Source organism: Herpailurus yagouaroundi, unplaced genomic scaffold (genome assembly GCF_014898765.1).
Source record: "Herpailurus yagouaroundi ecotype Mexico unplaced genomic scaffold, PumYag 139, whole genome shotgun sequence".
NCBI classification, from domain to species: domain Eukaryota; kingdom Metazoa; phylum Chordata; class Mammalia; order Carnivora; family Felidae; genus Herpailurus; species Herpailurus yagouaroundi.
Window position 1 is genome coordinate 50,914,420 of NW_024412394.1, and position 20,215 is coordinate 50,934,634.

The following is a 20,215-nucleotide window of genomic DNA, read 5'->3' on the forward strand; positions in this document are numbered from 1 at the left end:
TAGTGAATCCTAGATTACTTGAAACAGATTTTGCTTCTTCTCTAGTAAAGGGATTCTCTTCAGACTAGAAATGGTGATTTAGATGGAACTGAAGCTCAGGAAACATACACAATGGACAATTTATGGCCTAAGATACTAAAAATAATTGACAACATAACTACAGCCTATTATGTTAAGGATGTCTTCTGGGGATGGTGATTAACGGAATAAAATTATTCTAAATGGAGGCCTCCAGTGAACAGGGTACAGGTCCATGATTACCTTTGTATCTGTATTTGTTCAGTCAATATACGGCATATTCATCAAATTTGTGAATAATTGTAACAATAACTACCACAATAACTGCCACTAGGCATTGAACACATTTTTCCTAGGTTCTCTTATTTTATTTTCATAACCAAGTGAGGAGCTAACTATTACATCTTTACTTGGCAGAGGCGTTATTTGAGACGTGAATTAGTTTGTCTATCATCATTCATCTTAAAAATGGTAGAGTCAGTACTTAAACCCATGTCTGTCTGATTTACAGCCTGTAGTATTTACATTACTTTACAGTACCTCTCCGATAACTTACTCAGGATTTTTAAAAAAGTAATAATAATAAATAATAGCTTGGAGTATGTGACAAACAATAAAGAGTGAATTAAATTAAAATAAATATGAAGCCTGCATTTAGATTCAAAAATTAAATTGAAAAATTTAGAATACACAGAGATTTGAGTTAGTAAAATTTCATGTGAAATTGTGATATAGTTTCCTAAACTTTGACTATGAAATGACCCTGGGGCATTTTGGGCAGACAGGATAATTTTTCTTTTTTTTTTATTAATTTGTTTTTTACATTTATTTATTTTTGAGAGACAGAGTGAGACAAAGTGAGAAATAGGGAGAAGCAGAGAGAGAGGGAGACACAGGATCGGAAGCAGGCCTCAGGCTCTGAGTTGTCAGCACAGAGCCGGACGCGGGGCTTGAACCCACAGACGGTGAGATCATGACCTGAGTCGAAGTTGGACGCTCAACCGACGGAGCCACCCAGGAGCCCCAGGACACTTTTTCAGTGTAGAGAACAGTCTGTTTGGGAAGAGATTTAGTTCCCATAGTCCCCACCCACTAATGCCTTTAGTCCATCCAGGCAATGAGAAAAAGCCTTTAACTATAAACGCACTTTCCACCAGCACTGCCTGGAATGAGAACCACTGCATTAGTAGACATGTATGGATGAGAAAAGAGGAGTTAATCAATAAAATACTTTAATCTGGTCAGAAATTACCGAGGCTATATTTATCACAATTTAAGAAGAGTCTTTAGGGGTGCCTGGGTGGCTCCGTTAGTTAAGCGTCTGACTCTTGATTTTGGCTCAGGTCATGATCTCATGGTTCATGAGATCCAGCCTGGCTATCTGCATTGATGGCAGTGCAGAGCCTGCTTTGGATTCTCTCTCTCCCTCTCCCTCTGCCCCTACCCTGCTCATGTGTGCTTTCTCTCTCTCTCTCTCTCTCTGTCTCTCTCTTTCTGTGTCTCAAAATAATAAATAAAGTTTAAAAAAGGAATCTTTACTCTTAAAAAAATATCCAGAGGATAATGAATTCAAAATTGTTGGATTTTGTGAAACACCCCAGTGTATAATACATTTCCCTCTTTGCTGAACTTGTTTCCATTGGATTTGTCACCTGCAACCAACCATGCTAACTAACATGCCGGCACAATATTTCTAAGACTTGAAACCATAAGGTATAGTATTTCATACAAAAAGTGCCAAAAGAATCAGGATTATTTAGTCTGAAAAGAAGAAGTTGAAAGAGGACTTTGTGTCTTCCAAAATTCAATGAACCATATGACTGAGGAATTAAACTTGTGTTAATGGGCCTCAGACGGCAGAATTGAGAACAGTGGTTAGATGATGGCATAATTAGGAATAGCCAAAATCGCAAAGGCAGTCTTGCAAAGTGGGCCCTCCTTTATCAATTCTATACATTCAAGAGGAGGCTACTTCCTGAGATCTTGACTATGAGTGAATGGGAGGTTAGACTACTGAGGTCTCATTCAATGATTTTAGACCCTCTGACTCTGTTTCTTTGGGGCATAAGGTCATTGCAGATGCACTTACTTTTAACTTGTTTGATAAAATGCCCTCCTTGTCCTTCTACATCCCCTGAATACATATCAAGTAATGCTTTCTCTTGAAGACCTATTTTTAGATGCACAAAAACTGCATAGATTTAGACAGAGATCAAAATATTCAAGCAGCCCATCAGGGTCCCCAGAGCGTTCTGCACCTGAAAAGAAGAAAAGAAAAATCCAAACACTTTATTAGCAACTGTACACTCTCCTTAGAACACATAGGCTTAGCCTGCTGTGTTCCCAACACTTAGTCTTCCCTCCTCCAGGGAGGCACTCAAAGCCAAGCTCATCAGGGCTGAAAAACATTCCGCCAAGGAACAAAGCATTCGTGCTTAATGAACTGGTCCAGCAGGACTAGCTTGCTAATGGGAAACTGGTCCCCTCTGACACTCAGGTGAACAATTTCCCCTGATTTCTCAGCCTCCTACCTTTTCTTTTTTAACAGAAGAAGGAAAACCTCTTTGATTACTATTAAGTTCTTATGAGGCTGTGAAAATCTCCTACCAGAATCACTATAATTCTGTGACACACAGAATTGGCCCAATGTTCTGCAATCAGCAAGGATTACACAAGGTACAACCACTTTTTCCCCATCTCCCTTTGCTCAGGGTACATTTATTCCCTTAAAACTAGTATTCCTGAGAGAGGAAATAGAAGAAGACATCATGAGAGTTTTGGCTTAGTGAAATTTTTAGTTTTTCACTTTTAGAGTAAGTCCCTGAGTGAAAGAACTTGGATCTTAGGACTGACTGGGAATAATTATCTATAGAAACAGACCAGCCCTGCTTGCCTCTCCGGTAAGTGAGAGGATCATCCTTTTGTTCTGCTATGTAATTACTCTCACCCTGCTCTTTTATTTCTCTCTCTCCTTCTGGCTCTGACTAACTTTGCTAATGGAAAGTCCCAGAGGCTCTGCCATGGGTCTTCTGCTCTTCCCCGTATTGCACAGTCCCTTAAGTTACTTTACCCTTTTATATTATTTCTATTGTAATGTTACCATTCTACTGTACGTCTCCATTCTGTATCACCAATTGCTGATCTTTATAATACTCTGTATTTCTTACCTTTCTTCTTTTTTAAGTAGGCTCCATGCCCAGTGTGGTGTCCAATGTGAAGCTTGAACTCATGACCCTGCGATCAAGACCTGAGCTGAGATCAAGAGTCTGATGCTTAACCCACTGAGCCACCCAGGCGCCCTCAGGGAATTTTCTACATCTCTTAACCCTAGGAGCCACGTACAAAAAGCCGTCTTTCCTTCAGCTGGCCTCTTGCATGTGGAAAAGTGGTGCAAAGCCTAACAAGAGAGTTTTGCTTGTAAACAAACTCTCTGCGTTTGGTAGCAGTTACATCAGTCAAGCTGGCTACTCCAATTCTGTCTGCCGGGAGGATTTTCTTTTCTCCCTGTTTTTAAAGGTCAATCCTGAGAAGATTTTTGTTAGGATTTTATGTGCTTTTTATGTGATATAGTCACTGATACTGGAAATGATAGTGTGTGAACATTGCCTTGTTTTCTAATCAATCACTACTCTATGCGGTGAGCATGAGGTTTATCCCCAAGTCATACTTGACTGACCCTAAGTTTCTTAGTGGGGTCTTGGTTAGCAAGTGGAATCATTGTGTTCAAGCCCACAGTCAAGATTGCATAACATCTGAATGACTTCCCGTTCTTAGAAGGCCTAAGAGACTGCTCAGTTTCGACAAGGATTTTTATTAGTTAAATACCATTTAAACTTTATCAGTGCTTAGATCTTTGACTGTAGCAGAATAGCTTTTTTCTTAGAAATATATGCAGTTCTCCTGTTATTCCATTTCAGTTTTTGTAAGGACTGGCTTTGATACAGTTTTTGTAGAAAATGTAAATACACTCTACTGTTCTGTCATTTTTCTACTAAATTTTCTAGAACACATACTTTATTTCCAATGAAACTGAAGAGGATAGTTTAAATAGTAAGTAAGTTCACGCTATAAGAGTGACAAGGCTCAGTTCTGGATGCTTCATATCTAATCTTACTTCAGCCAGTTTCATATTTTAGGTCTTGTCAATTGCAATTCCTACTCCTGAACATAATTTCTCCATTAATTAGTTTGAAGCAGCAGGAATACCATTCAAAATATTTTCAGTACTTTGTAAGCAAAAGGGGAAATCTATTTTAAGGATACAATGTTGTTTCACAGAATCCAGGGGCCTTCCTGTATGTATGATTGCCCTTGGTTTTCAGTAACAAATAGAATGAATTCTCTCAGGGGAAAAAAAAAATCTACCTTTCTCTCTCAGGTGCTCATAGTAAAAGTTACAAAAGAGCAGTCAGGCAATCCCTAGAAGAAGAGGTGAACTTTTGAGTTTTCCTCATAATCTTCCCTCTGTTACCTCCTCTCAGTCATGCCAAGGTTTTGTGTGGAAGAAAGACTCAAATGGTCATAGGAGATTTGGAAAGTTGTGATAATTTTGGAAGTTATACAAGTTTTGAAAAAGCAAAATTTTATACTCAGGTTGGGATGGGGCACTGCTTGATTCCTAGGCATTAATTGTATTATGAGGCAAACAAAATTCAAAGATTCTTCCCGTCAAACGTGTGTCTTAATTTGTAATTTCAAAGAGCCTTATAAACTATAATTATTGATGCTGGGGAATGAGGCACAATTAGTCTCACGTGTTTTTTGGTAAATAAGTCTAGAACCCAAGTCTTTACGTTTGTATGTTTATTTCAGTCAAGACGGTCTTAGCCCCTTTTATCTGAGATTATTCACAGAGACCAGTCATTGGAACCTAAGGTAAAATGCCATAGTTTTCATTATTAAAGATTGGCTGCCCTTATATTATTGTATCACTACATTAACCATTGTTTCTGGGAAGCATTCCCTTTTTGTTCTCTTAATGTGGACACGCTATCAATATTGGTCTGCTATTACTGCAATAATTCTGCATAGTTTAAAAAAAGAAACAAATTCCGTGATTTATAGCAGTAGGCATTCATATTTCTTAGTCTTAGACTGAGGGTCACCATATGTAGCCCCGCTTTGAGATGTTTGTGTTCTTGCATCCATGCTGAGTTGGTCAGGTCTGCTCCATATACTTTTTTATTCTTCATGGACCAGCAGCTACTGGAAATCTATTCTCAGCATGGTGAATTCCTAAAGTGAATGAAGGTATCTAGGATAATGCAAAGGGATGTAGAAGCCTGACACAAACAGTGGTGTGTGAATATAGGTAGAAAATTAAATTATGTTTGCTTTTAGAAAGTCATCTTAGCAAATGATTTTAATGATGTCTAGTTATTGAATCAGTGTTCTGTCTCTACCCACTTGATGTTCCAAAAGTCATTTTCCTATTTTCTGGGGAAATCATGGTTCTGAGACCACCTTTCTTGTAAATTAAGGAGTAAAACTAGAAGAAAATAATAATAAAGACCAGCCCTAGTCTACATGTGTATCCTAACTTGCTTCCCTTCTCTTCTAGTCAATGACTCTGTTAGAATCAGAGCACACCAATCCCTAAAATAAGACTTTTGCATTAAAAATGTTGGTCATTGCTAAATAGTACTAAAGTATTGTGAAACTATCAGTAAATAGAGGAATTAATAGTTATCTTAAAAAGCCCAAGGGAGAGCTAATTATTTCAACTTCAAAACCACATGAATAAATCTCTCTTGTGTGTTTGAGTACTTATGTGCATAGTATTGCCTTGCATATTACAGGAATATAATGGAAGTAAAGAACATATGGAAGCCATTTTTAAAAAATAAATACATGACAATGATCAGGAACACTGCAATTTAATTCTGAATGAATCCTTTTTTTATTTTTTAATTTGGGAGTAAGTTAGAATCAGGAATTATTATTCTGGAAAATCACTTAAATGTAATTCAAATTATCTTATTTTCCTAAAAATGGAGCTTAATCAAGAGAGCCTAGTGAAAAGCCTGAGCATAGGTTATAAATAGGTATGCATTTCATCCTTTGCGAGCCAAATCAAAGGAAATTAAAAATCAAAGACAGTTTTGGGAGCAATAGCTAAAGTATATTTAGATTTAGGACATGTTTTTCTACTTTTATTGAAATTCATTTGTTGAGATAAAATAATGAATGCTAGGGTATACAGTAAGACAAGTGTTATTGAATGAAGCTTGGCAAAAATCATGTCAGGGCAAACAAGGGGATTTAGAGGTAGTATATGCTTCTGGGCATTTCAGTCTAGTACAATTGCATTGAATTTTGGGGGTAGCTATCGCATGCCAGACACTATGTTAAAGTGTGGGAGGTCAAGAAAAAAATGGTACTTTTGTTCTGAGACCTTAAGAAACTTACAGTAGAGCAATAAGTGGACAAGGCAAGTGATTTTTATTTGACTGGATTAATCTGTTTCCTCACTATTTTAGTTAGGGACAAACAAAGCTACCAAATAGACATTATAGAGATGCGTTGCTAAAGTAAATGTCATAGCAATGGGAAGGAGGGATCTTTCGGGGAAAGAAGGTTCACAGATGATAGCTCTCAACGGAGAGAGTTTTAAGTTTCATTGTTCTGCTTATTCCATGAGAATAGAGGCAGTTGTATTTGCAGAGCTAGGACAATGAAGTGGAAAATAGAATATGTATAAAATATTGAACTACCCCAATTTCCTACTTTTTAAGCTGAATTGCATTGGCTTGATTTCTTTTATAATCTCTAAAGCTCAAAATGGAAGGAAATGGATATCGTAAAATCAAGTAATTGTTATATAATGAAGTCAATTCTCTAGAAGCAGGGTAATCATAGGCCCCAATAATAAATTTCAGAAAATTTATTGAAATTGATTTTATAAAAAACAGCTTTATTTTACAGTGTGGGGTCCAAACAAACTTCCAACTCATACCTTTTACTATAAATTCAGCGTGACTTCCTGCACCTTTTATTTCTGTAGGTAGTGCAGCCAAGTGAGAATGAATGTTCAGAGTGAGGACTCCAGAATTCTGCCAGCTTTTCAAACATCAAAGAAGTTTCAATCATGTTGGACGTGTACTCCTTGCAAAGACAGAAAATAGGACTATGACATTTTAGAAAGGTTATGGGCTGATGGTTGTGGTTTGCTTTAAGTTAAAGAGACGATAGCACTAATCTTGTATATCAGTGATTGGAGTCTAGACTTGATTTGAATTTTATGTAAATTGAATTTCTTTGGGGGTTATGTATCCATGTGTGTAAAAACTTACTTCTAAATGGATAGTTGCATGAGGCTTTAGGACTGAGACCTTTTTTTGGATGTTTATGATCTTTAAAACTTATTGAATATTCAGATTTAAATTCCTCTTTGGGTCAGTTTACAAGCAGCCCTGAAAGTCTGTGGTAAAAATATGAGGAATCACTCACTGTCCTTTAGCCTTGAGATTTAACAGCTCTTCTTCCAGGTCAGAAACCCTTAACTTCCTCATCACATTATGCCCAAATATCACCTTCCTGGATAGACCTTTCCTTACCATCCCAAGTAAAATATCATCCCCTTCCCTTTAAATCCCTGTTCCCCTTACCCTGATTTATTTTTCTACTTATAGCTGTCACACTATATGTTCATTTGTTTAGTTCTTCGTCCTTCCCCCAACCCTCACTTCCCCCCCCCCCCCACCACAAGAATGAAACTCCATAGGAGCAGAGATTTTTCTGTTGTATTCATTTCTATATCCTCAGCACCTAGAACAATGCCCAGCACATTCAAGTGTTCAATAAATATTGTTTTCAAAGAATGGATAAACTTGGAGTGTAAGGCTAATTAACTGTTCAGACATCATCTCAAATCATTTTTTATTACGAACGTGGTAGCTCTCATTAGGGGTTCAGGAGGTAATTTAAGGTTTACAATTCTACCTGACTATACGAAATGAAAGAAAATATATGTTTTGGTGGTACCCAAGAATTCTAGGAAGTCATGAATACCTTGGCATATATCTCCAGAATAACATTTGACTTTAGTGACAATTTTTTTTATCTTTACATGCATCAGTATAGTGATACGTAAACACATATGTGCATTTGCCATATAAATATTACATTAAAATTTTACATGTTGGATATTTTATTAACTAAATTTATAGTCATTTCTTTTTTAAAACCTATCCAGTATTTATTTCTGTTACCCTTTCATTCTTGCACAAATTGAACTTTTTACACTGTGTGTTAAATTGATCTAATATGAAATCCAGTTTAATTATTAAATTTGGTTCAATATTTAATTTGGTTTAATAAAAGTGATCCTGCATATAATGTATGCATTTAATTGATATATTTAGGACAGGATAATTTTGAATAGGTTAAATATTTAATGTAGAGTAATTTTTTAAATTATTCAAGATTAAAAATAGAATAGATCTATGTTATCAAAGTAGTGAGCAGATAAATGTCACAATTTAATAAATTTCTGTTCACATTTGTGAAATACTGCCATTGCTTAATTTCTGATCACCAATTTGTCTCTGTCTGTGATCTGACTAGGAATTCTATTTTATTAAAAAATGAAAGAAGCTGAAGATCTTCAATATCACAAAATCTTCCATCTCTTTGAGATACCTAATAGCAGTATCATTTTTACCAATTTTTAAATTTTTTCTTACTCATTCAGATCCTTATTAATATATTATGACCATTATTATGTCTTTTTAAAATATAAGGTGTTTAAAATGACTTCGCACTTCCTTCTCCTTCCTCATTCCTAAATTACACTTCTTCAACATTGCTTGCTGTCAGTTTCATAGACACAACTCAAACTCCATTCTCAAACTTCCTATTTGTTGTCTTTTCAAGTCCACAGGTAATTGCTGATTGGCTCAGTGTCATCTTTGATTTCTTTCTCTTTCCCCGCCCCTCACTGTTACCCGCTGCTTGCCTTTATCTTTTCCATTCCCCTTGGATAGCTCAGGCTTCATCATCATTCCTCCCTATATGATTACAGTTTTTCCTAAATGGTCTCCATGGTCAGTTCCCTCTCTTATTGCTATGCATTCACTGTCCTGCACCCAGCTGACAGTGGGGTCCTGCCCGTTGTCATTGCTCAAATGGTGAATTTCGTGAGTGGACACTACAGTCAAAGCCTTCCAAAACAGAGCCCTTAACTACTTGTAGATTTTCAAGGCATAGGAGGTATTTTAAATTTTCCTTTATAATTACAATGGCCTGTAAGAATGTGGGTGGCCTCTAGAAGCTTCCAGCTGATATCCAGCAAGAAGCTGGAACCCTTAGTCCTACAGCCACAAAAGCACAAATTTATTCAACAACCGGAGTAAATGTGGGAGCAAATTCCTTTCCACTCTGGTCTCCAGGTGGGAATGCAGCCCAAATGACATCTTCATTTCAATCTTGTAAGGCCCTGAACAGAAGACCCTGTTGTGCTGTACTCAGAATCCTGCCCCACTGAGATGGTGGCATCTCAGTGGGGGAGACACTGAGATGATGTATATTGTTTTCATCTGCTCAGTTTGTGGTGCTTTGTTATGCAGCAATGTAAAACAAATACATAAACTAAATAATTTAGGCCAGGAAAAATCCCCCAACACTCATATCACTATATTCCTCCTACATCCCCTATACTACCCCCCTGATACATTGGACCATAAATTCAACCTAGAAAAGGCTACTTGTTGCAACATTAGACCATTTGTGCTTCTCTGGGTTTGTTCACATCTCTCTGTTTTCATGATAGGTTTTTTTTTTCCATGATGCATTTTCTTATAGAGTTTCCAAAAGTGGGGACACATTCTAGTTATCATAAGTAGACATGGTAGGTAGATAGTTATGTGCATAGACATAGCATTGAAGCAAATTGTAGCACAACTTGCAAAACCTTTCCCTTCTCAATTACCTTGGCATCCATCTTAGTCCTTTTGGGATGCCACACCAAAGTACTATAGACTGGGGGGCTTAAATAACAGAAATGTGTTTTTCATAGTTCTGGAGATTCCAAGTTCAAGATGAACGTGCCATGGTTTTGTTTGTTTGTTTGTTTGTTTCATGGAAGTCCTACTAAGTTTTATTTTTAAGTATATTTATTTAAAATTTAATAAAATTTGACTCACATGAAAGAAAATATGAAGTAACTACCAGCATAGGTACTAGCATATGTCTAAGATATGATCTGCTTGACTGCACATTGGAAATTACACCATTTGCATTAAATCCCTCCTTCCCACTTGTTCCTTAAAATCCAGCTCCTATATGCCCTGCTCTGGTACCCTTCTATACCCTACCTTAGTTAATTAACACCCTTTATGGTTTCATAGAAGACAGCTCAGAATATTATTAGAGCATGTACCAATTCATTAGAAATTTGTTTCTCTTGATTTATCTAGATATCTAGAATTTATCTCTTGATAAATTCTTTGTAGACAGCAAGAGCATGCCTCACCATGCCTTTAGCATGGTGCTTTGAACATGGAGGAAATGTGTGAATCATTTTATTTATTTATTTTATAACTTGTTTTATTTTGTATTTTTTTAAATTTACATCCAAATTAGTTAGCATATAGTGAAATAATGATTTCAGGAGTAGATTCCTTAGTGACCCTTACCCATTTAGCCCATCCCCCCTCCCACAACCCCTCAAGCAACCCTCAGTTTGTTCTCCATATTTATGAGTCTCTTCTGTTTTGTCCCCCTCCCTGTTTTTATATTATTTTTGTTTCCCTTCCCTTATGTTCATCTGTTTTGTCTCTTAAAGTCCTATATGAGTGAAGTCATATGATTTTTTATCTTCCTCTGACTAATTTCACTTAGCATAATACCCTCCAGTTCCATCCACATAGTTGCAAATGGCAAGATTTCATTCTTTTTGATTGCCGAGTAATACTCCACTGTATATATTATACCACATCTTTTTTATCCATTCATCCATTGATGGACATTTGGACTCTTTCCATACTTTGCCTATTGTTGATAGTGCTGCTATAAACATGGGGGTGCATGTGTCCCTTCAAAACAGCACACCTGTATCCCTTGCATAAATGCCTAATAGTGCATTGCTGGGTCATAGGGTAGTTCTATTTTTAGTTTTTTGAGGAGCCTGTTTTCCAGAGTGGCCACACCAGCTTGCGTTCCCACCAACAATGCAAAAGAGATCCTCTTTCTCCAAACCCTCACCAACATCAGTTGTTGCCTGAGTTGTTAATGTTAGCTATTCTGAGAGGTGTGAGTTGGTGTCTCATTGTGGTTTTGATTTGTATTTCCCTGTTGATAAGTGATGTTGAGCATGTGTTCATCTGTTGGTTGGCCATCTGGATGTCTTCTTTGGAGAGGTGTCTATTCATGTCTTTTGCCCATTTCTTCATTGGATTATTTGTTTTTTGGGTGTTGAGTTTGATAAGTTCTTTATAGATTTTGGATGCTAACCCTTTATCTGATATGTCATTTGCAAATATCTTCTCCCATTCTGTTAGTTGCCTTTTAGTTTTGCTGATTGTTTCCTTCACTGTGCAGAAGCTTTTTATTTTGATGAGGTCCCAGTAGTTCATTTTTGCTTTTGTTTCCCTTGCCTCTGGAGACACGTTGAGTAAGAAGTTGCTGGGGGCAAGATCAAAGAAGTTTTTGCCTGCCTTCTCCTCGAGGATTTTTATGGCTTCCTGTCTCACATTTAGATCTTTCATCCATTTTGTGTTTATGTATTTATTTATTTTTTCTAATATTTATTTATTTTTGACAGAAAGAGAGAGAGAGAGAGAGACAGAGCATGAGCGGGGGAGGGGCAGAGAGAGAAGGAGACACAGAATCCAAAGCAGGCTTCAGGCTCTGAGCTGTCAGCACAGAGCCCTACATGGGGCTCAAACTCATGCAGTGTGAGATTATGACCTAAGCCGAAGTCAGATGCTCAACAGAATGAGCCATGCAGGCGCCCCATTTTGAATTTATTTTTGTGTAGGGTGTAAGAAAGTGGTCCAGGTTCATTCTTCTGCATGTCGCTGTCCGGTTTCCCCAGCACCACTTGCTGAAGAGACTGTCTTTATTCCATTGGAAAATCTTTCCTGCTTTGTCAAAGATTAGTTGGCCATACATTTGTGGGTCCATTTCTGGGTTCTCTATTCTGTTCCATTGATCTGAGTGTCTGTTCTTGTGCCAGTACCATACTGTCTTGATGATTACAGCTTTGTGGTATAGCTTGGAGTCTGGGATTGTGATGCCTCCTGCTTTGGTTTTCTTTTACAAGATTTCTTTGGCTATTCAGGGTCTTTTCTGGTTCCATACAAATTTTAGGATTATTTGTTCTAGCTCTGTGAAGAATGCTGGTGTTATTTTGACAGGGATTGCCTTGAATATGTAGGTTGCTTTGTAGTATTGACATTTTAATAATATTTGTTCTTCCTATCCAGGAGTATTGAATCTTTTTTCATTTTTTTGTGTGTCTTCTTCAATTTCTTTCATAAGCTTTCTCCAGTTTTTATTGTATAGCTTTTTTCATCTCTTTGGTTAGATTTATTCCTATCTAGGAATAAATATATAAAAATACATAAAAAAATAAAAATATAAATATATAAATATATATAAAATATCTATTTTATGGTTTTTGGTGCAACTGTAAATGGGATTGATTCCTTGATTTCTCTTTGTGTTGCTTCATTGTTGGTGTATAGGAATGCAACCAATTTCTGTGTGTTGATTTTATATCCTGCAACTTTGCTAAATTCATGAATGAAGTCTAGCAGGTTTTTTTGGTGGATTCTTTAGGGTTTTCCATGTAGAATGTCATGTCATCTGCGAAAAGTCAAAGTTTGACCTCCTCCTGGCCGATTTGGAAGCCTTTTATTTCTTTGTGTTGTCTGATTCCATAGGCTAAGATTTCCAATACTGTGTTGAATAACAGTGATGAGAGTGGACATCCCTGTCTTGTTCCTGACCTTAGGGGGAAAGCTCTCAGTTTTTTCCCATTGAGGATGATATTAGCGTTGGGTCATTCATATGTGGTTTTTATGATCTCGAGGTATGCTCCTTCTATATCTACATTCTTCAGGGTTTTTATCAAGAAAGGATGCTGTGTTTTGTCAAATGCTTTCTCTGCATCTACTGAGGGGACCATATGGCTCTTGTCCTTTCTTTTATTGATGTGATGAATCAGTTAATTATTTTGCAGATACTGAATCAGCCCTGCATCCCAGGTTTAAATCCCACTTGGTCGTGGTGAATAATTCTTTTAATGTATTGTTGGATCCAGTTGACTAGTATCTTGTTGAGGATTTTTGCATCCGTGTTCATCAGGGAAATTGGTTCTCCTTTTTAGTGGGGTCTCTGTCTGGTTTTGGAATGAAGGTAATGCTGGCTTCATAGAAAGAGTTTGAACGTTTTTCTTCTGTTTCTATTTTTTGGAACAGCTTCAAGAGAATAGGTGTTAACTCTTCCTTAAATGTTTGGTAGAATTCCCCTAGAAAGCCATCTGGTCCTGGACTCTTGTTTTTTTGGGATATTTTTGATTACTAATTTGATTTCCTTACTGGTTATGGGTCTGTTCAAATTTTCTATTTCTTCCTGTTTCAGTTTTGGTAGTGTATGTTTCTAGGAATTTGTCCATTTCTTCCAGATTGTCCATTTTATTGGCATATAATTGCTCAGAATATTCCCTTATTACTGTTTTTATTTCTACTGTATTGGTTGTGATCTCTCCTCTTTCATTCTTGATATTATTTATTTGGGTCCTTTCCTTTTTCTTTTTGATCAAACTAGCTAGTGGTTTGTGAATTTTGTTAATTCTTTCAAAGAACCAGCTTCTGTTTTCATTAATCTGTTCTACTGTTTTTTTTTGTTGTTGTTGTTTTGATAGCATTGATTTCTGCTCTAATCTTTATTATTTTCTGTCTTCTGCTGGTTTTGGGTTTTATTTGCTGTTTTTTTTCCAGCTCCTTAAGGCGTAAGGTTAGGTTGTGTATCTGAGATCTTTCTTCCTTCTTTAGGAAGGTCTGGATTGCTATATAGTTTTCTCTTATGACCACCTTTGCTGCGTCCCAGAGGTTGAGGGTTGTGGTGTTATCATTTTCATTGACTTCCATATACTTTTTAATTTCCTCTTAAACTTCTTGATTAGCCCATTCATTCTTTGGTAGGATGTTCTTCAGTCTCCAAGTATTTGTTACCTTTCCAAAATTTTTCTTGTGGTTGATTTCGAGTTTCATAGTGTTGTGGTCTGAACAAATGGATGGTATGATCTCGATCTTTTTGTACTTAGGGTTGATTTGTGTCCCAGTATATGGTCTATTCTGGAGAACGTTCCATGTGCACTGGAGAAGAATGTATATTCTGCTGCTTTAGGATGAAATGTTCTGAATATATCTGTTAAGTCCATCTGGTCCAGTGTGTCATTCAAAGCCATTGTTTCCTTGTTGATTTTTTGATTAGCTGATCTGTCCATTGCTGTGAGTGGGGTGTTGAAGTCTCCTAGTATTATGGAATTACTATTGATGAGTTTCTTTATGTTTGTGATTAATTGATTTCTATATTTCGGTGGTTCCCCATTTGGCACATAAATGCTTACAATTGTTAGGTCTTCTTGGTGGATAGACCCCTTGATTATGATATAATGCCCTTCTGCATCTCTTGATACAGTCTGTATTTTAAAGTCTGGATTGTCTGATATAAGTATGGCTACTCTGGCTTTCTTTTGTTGACCATTATCATGATAGATGGTTCTCCATGCCCTTGTTTTCAATCTGAAGGTGTCTTTAGGTTTAAAGTTGTTCTCTTGTAAACAGCATATAGATGGATCTTGTTTTCTTATCCATTCTGTTACCCTATGTCTTTTGATTGGAGCATTGAGTCCATTGATGTTTAGAGTAGGTACTAAAAGATATGAATTTATTGCCATTATGATGCTTGTAGAGTTGGAGTTTCTGGTGGCGTTATCTGGTCCTTTCTAATCTTTGTTGCTTTTGGTATTTTTTTTCATCTTTTCTCCCCTCAGAGAGTCCCCCTTAAAATTTCTTACAGGGCTGGTTTAGTGGTCACCAACTCCTTTAATTTTTTTTTTTTTTTGTCTGGGAAACTTTATCTCTCCTTCTATTTTGAATGACAGCTTGCTAGATAAATAATTCTTGGCTGCATATTTTTCTGATTCAGCACATTGAATATATCCTTTCTGGCCTGCCAAGTTTCTGGGGACAGGTCTGCTGCAAACCTGATCTGTCTTCCCTTGTAGGTTAGGGACTTATTTTCCCTTGCTGCTTTCATGATGCTCTCCTTGCCTGAATGTTTTGTGATTTAGACTATGATATCCCTTGTTGATGGATGATTTTTGTTGAATCTAATGGGGTTCCTCTGTGCTTCCTGGATTTTGATGTCTGTGTCTTTCCCCAGGTTAGGAACGTTTTCTGCTATGATTTGCTCACATAATCCTTCTACCTCTATTTCTCTCTCTTCCTCTTCTGGGACCCCTATGATTTTGATTGTTCCTTTTTAATGAGTCACTGATTTCTCTAATTCTTAAATCATGCTCTTTTGCCTTAATCTCCCTCTTTTTTTCTGCTTTGTTATTCTCTATAATTTTGTTCTCTATATCGCTGATTCTCTGTTCTGCCTCATCCATCCTTGCCACCGCTGCATCCATCTGTGATTGCAGCTCAGTTAGAGCATTATTAATTTCACTCTATTTTTTTACTCCTTTTATCTCTGCAGAAAGGGATTCGAATCTCTTTTCAACTCCAGCTAGTATTTTTATTATTGTTGTTTTAAATTCTTCTTCAGACATCTTGCTTGTATCTGTGTTGGTTAAATCTCTGGCTATCATTTCTTGGTGCTCTTTCTTTTGGGGTAAATTCCTTTGTTTCATAATTTTGAAGGGAGAAAAAGAATTAATGAGGTAGAAAAAATAAAATTAAATTAAAAAATACTAAAATTAGAAAATTAAAAACACACACACTGGCATGGCTGGGTGGCTCAGTTGGTTGAGCATCTGACTTTGGCTCAGGTCATGTCTCATAGTTTGGGGGTTTGAGTGCCGCATCAGGCTCTGTGCTGACAGCTTGCTCAGAGCCTACAGCCTGCTTCAGATTCTGTGTCTGCTTCTCTCCCTCTTCCCCTCCCCGGTTCATTCTTGGTCTCTCAAAAAAAATAAATGTTAAGAAAAAATTAAACACACACACACACACACACACACACACACACAAAATCTAATAAATGATGCTAGATCCTAAGTGTGTTTTGGTCTGGGTGTTGAAAGTGGTTTGACAGATTAGAGAAAAAAAAAAAAAGGGTGGGGGAAGAAAAAAAAAGAAAATCGTTTGAGAATTTGAAAAAATGAATTCACTGAAGTAGACTAAAATGAGATGATGAGAGTAAAATAGAATTTGAGAAAATATACACAAAAGTAAGGAATAGTAGAAAAATTAAAGAAAAATATTTTTAATAAAAATAAAAAGTAAAAATGAATTTTTTCTCTTTCTGCATTCAAGAAAAAGAAGAGAAGTGAAAAAGAGGGAAAAAAAATAAGGAAAATTGAATAGATGGACCTAACAGATTAAAATATGACTGAAATTACTTTGTTTTCCCCTAGAAGTCAGACTATGAAGGACTTTATAGTCCATAAACCAAGCAGGTGGTGAGACTTGTGTTCTTGAAGAGTGAGGTTGGCCCAGTTGGGCGGGTCTCAGTAAAGTCTCCATTCTCCACTAGATGGCGCTGCTAGCCTACTGGGGTGGATTTGCTGTGGTGCTCGTAGGTGCATATGCACATGCGCAGGAGCGGTGAAAATGGCGTCACCCAGCTACCCAGTCTCTAGTATCGGAACTGTGTTCTCCCCAGTCATCAATCCTGCAACCGTCCTCTGTCTTCAGCTTTCGTACACTCCCTGCTTCTTCACTGTCTGTGACCAAGCCCCAGGCAGTACCTCTCTCCTGAGTTTTGTCTCAGATGCAGCTGTTTTCCCTGGCCCCTTACTTCTGAAGGACTGTGGCTTTGACCTGTTCCGCCCCTCTGTGGGAGGGTCTCACCAAGCAATGGCCAAATAAGCAATGGACAAATGTTGGCTGCACCCAGGAACGTTTGCTGGACCCTGCTGCTGCAGGTGCCCAGAGACTGCAGCCAGGTGCCAGCCCGCCCCAGAGAAAGTTCGTGAGATAGTGTAGCAGCAACGTTTCAGGGATTAAGGAAAATCACAACACACATCTGGCACCAGGCTTTACCCTTAAGGACCTTGTTCCAGCACCAGTGAATGTGGCCGTTTTCTTGGGTCCTCTGGCACCAGGTGGCTTCAGCAGTCTCCACCAAATGTCCTTCTAGCAGTGGAACCGCTTTTCCCCATGTGGCCTGAGAACCTCCCAGACCCCACTCTGCTCCTGGGGATTCACCCTTTCCACCATATCACCGCCAGGTATGGAGCTGCAGAGTTGCAGACTTTGTGCTCCCCTTGTTTACAGTCTTAATGGAATTTAAACCCTCTCATTTCTCCTTTCTCGCTTTTTAGTTTAGTCCCTGCAGCTGTTTCCAATTTTCCACTTTCTCTCCAGCTCCTTTTGGGAAGGGGTGCTTTTCCCGTATCTCCCCTGCTCCCCAGTCTCTGTCCTCTCTACGCCCGCAAAAGCGGTTCCCTACCCTCTACGGCTTCTCGCTCCCCAAGTTCACTTGTCCATGCTGCGTGCCTGCTGAATTCTGTGGTTCAGGTTGTGCAGATTGTTGTGTTAATCCTCCAGTCAGTTTTCTAGATGTGCAAGATGGTTTAGTGTTGGTCTGGCTGTATTTCATGGATGGGAGACACACAAAAAACTTCCATGCTGTTCCGCCATCTTGGCTCCCCCAGCTGTGTAAATCATTTTAAATAAGGTACTAGTTTATATGGGATGCAATACTGGCTGGTATAGTGTTTACACAGATAAATAAGACACCTTACCTGCACTCTATGACCTTAAAATCTAATTACCTAAGTGAATCTTGTCAGAAAAGATGTAACAAAAGACAAACCAGACACAACTGAATAGGATGGGATAGAATATAGAAAATATTAAATATTGCCAATTGAGTTAATTATTTGCTCTAAATTTTCAAATTAAAGAACATAAGTTTTCTTTCCAAAAATTTCAAGTACAAAGACAAAAGAAAGAAATGATTACATGTGAAAAAAGTTTAGCAAGTAGATGAAGCTGTTTCCTTGTCGCTAATCATTTCTTCTACAATAAATTGAAAAATTTGAAGCTTCATTACCTTTTAATTTAACTCATCAACCACTTATTGTATTCCTACTAGGTGTGAAAATGTACCAGGCTCTTTAAAATTATTAATGTATGATATAGTAGTAGGTTATGAAGAATAGTTAATTGACAAGGGAAAAGAATAAAGAAACATAATTGTCTTTCTCTGTCCTTTTACTTGAAACTATTCTTATAAAACTATTTATTGGTGACATTTACCTAATCTGTTGACCTCAATTAGATTGAATACATTCACTGAATTTTTTTATTCTTTTTTTTTAGTGTGTGAAATAGACTGTAAAACTGAATGTTAAAAGGTCAGAAGTTTCTTTTTAGTGTAAGTAAATAACATAACATTCAATAACACCAAAAATTTTAAGCTCTCCTGTTACTTCTGTAAAGAAACAAAAGGGGAGACACCTGGATAGCTCAGTCAGTTAAACGTCTGACTTCGGCTCAGGTCATGATCTCAGGGATCACAAGTTTGAACACCTGGTCAGGTCCTGTGCTGACAGCTCAGAGCCTGCAGCCTGCTTCGGATTCTCTGTTGCCCTCTCTCTCTGCCCCTCCCCTGCTCGTACACTCTTTCTCTCTCTCAAAAATAAATAAAATGTTAAAAATCATTTTAAAGAAACAAAAGGGAAATGATTTCTTTTAGCCATCCAAACCAAAGATGCGTCTATATGATATCAAATATTTGAATGAAAAATTTATAGGAAGCTCTATGTAAGTGAAAACGCTTTTCACTACTTGAAAAAATAGTGCTATCTATCTAAATAAATTCAATCTTTGGGTTATTCTAGACAGTGGAATGCCTTAGCTGTAGTAGGTGTTTATGGAGGAGGGACTTTTTGTACATGCCATGTAAACAGCAATAGGAAGAACGCAAATCTGCTTACATCCATGTGTTCTAGGTGAACAAATGCCAACCTCAAAAAATCAACCTCTTTGGGGGGCACCTGGCTGACTCAGTTGGTTAAGTCTCTGACTCTTGATTTCAGCTCACGTCATGGCCCCCGGTTCATGGGATTGAGCCCAGCATTGGGCTGTGTGCTGAGCATGGAGCCTGCTTGGAATTCTTTTTCTCTCCCTCCACCCCCTTCTCCTGCTTGTGCATGCTGTCTCTCTCTGTCTCTCTCTCTCTCTCTAATATAAATTAAATAAATAAGTAAGTAAGTAAATAAATAAATAAATAAATAAATAAATAAAAACAGCCTGACTCTTTAAAAAGTATATCAACCTCTTTGGTATTAATCAAAGAAAAATATCTAAATTCTAGCTGTGCCTTTTAAATTTTGAGGCCAAATATTTAGGTCCTGAATTTTTACACTTTTTATTTTTAGGTTTTGTGATAATGAGACAGTGAATTCTTTTATTTTGAGAGAAAATGTGGTAGCATTTCTGACATTATTCTTATTGTGTAAGAATATTAACTCAAGAATTGCCATTCTCTGATTGGCTTAGCCACCGTTTGGTGGCATTTGATAATATTATGGTGCAGTTTGGATAAAAAGGCTGCAGATACTCACCAGTATAATAAATGGAAGGAATAGTAATATTTAAAAGTACTTAGCTTGAGCAATCAAATTATTATAGTGTTGCTCTGTAATGAGAAAGGAAATTTTTTTCTCCTTAGTATTATAGATCTATGTGGAGACAAAGGGCAAAATAAGTGAGAAATGTAGTTCAATTGACCCTGGAAGGGAGAAGTTATTTCATATGTCGGTAGAGGTTTAAAACTCATTTGCCATGCATTTCTTGTTATTGCATTTTAATTATAGTGAGTACACATATGCTGACAGTGCATGAGATCATATTTGTTAAATGGACCTCAACTTATGCAGCACTCATCAGAAAGCCTCCGGGATTATACAACATATAGTCTTTGTTATGCTTACAAAATAAAGGGCAGCTCTATTGGGTATTACTTCAAGGATAAGGATATGAACCAAGGAAGTAAATTCTAAAAGTGTAAATAA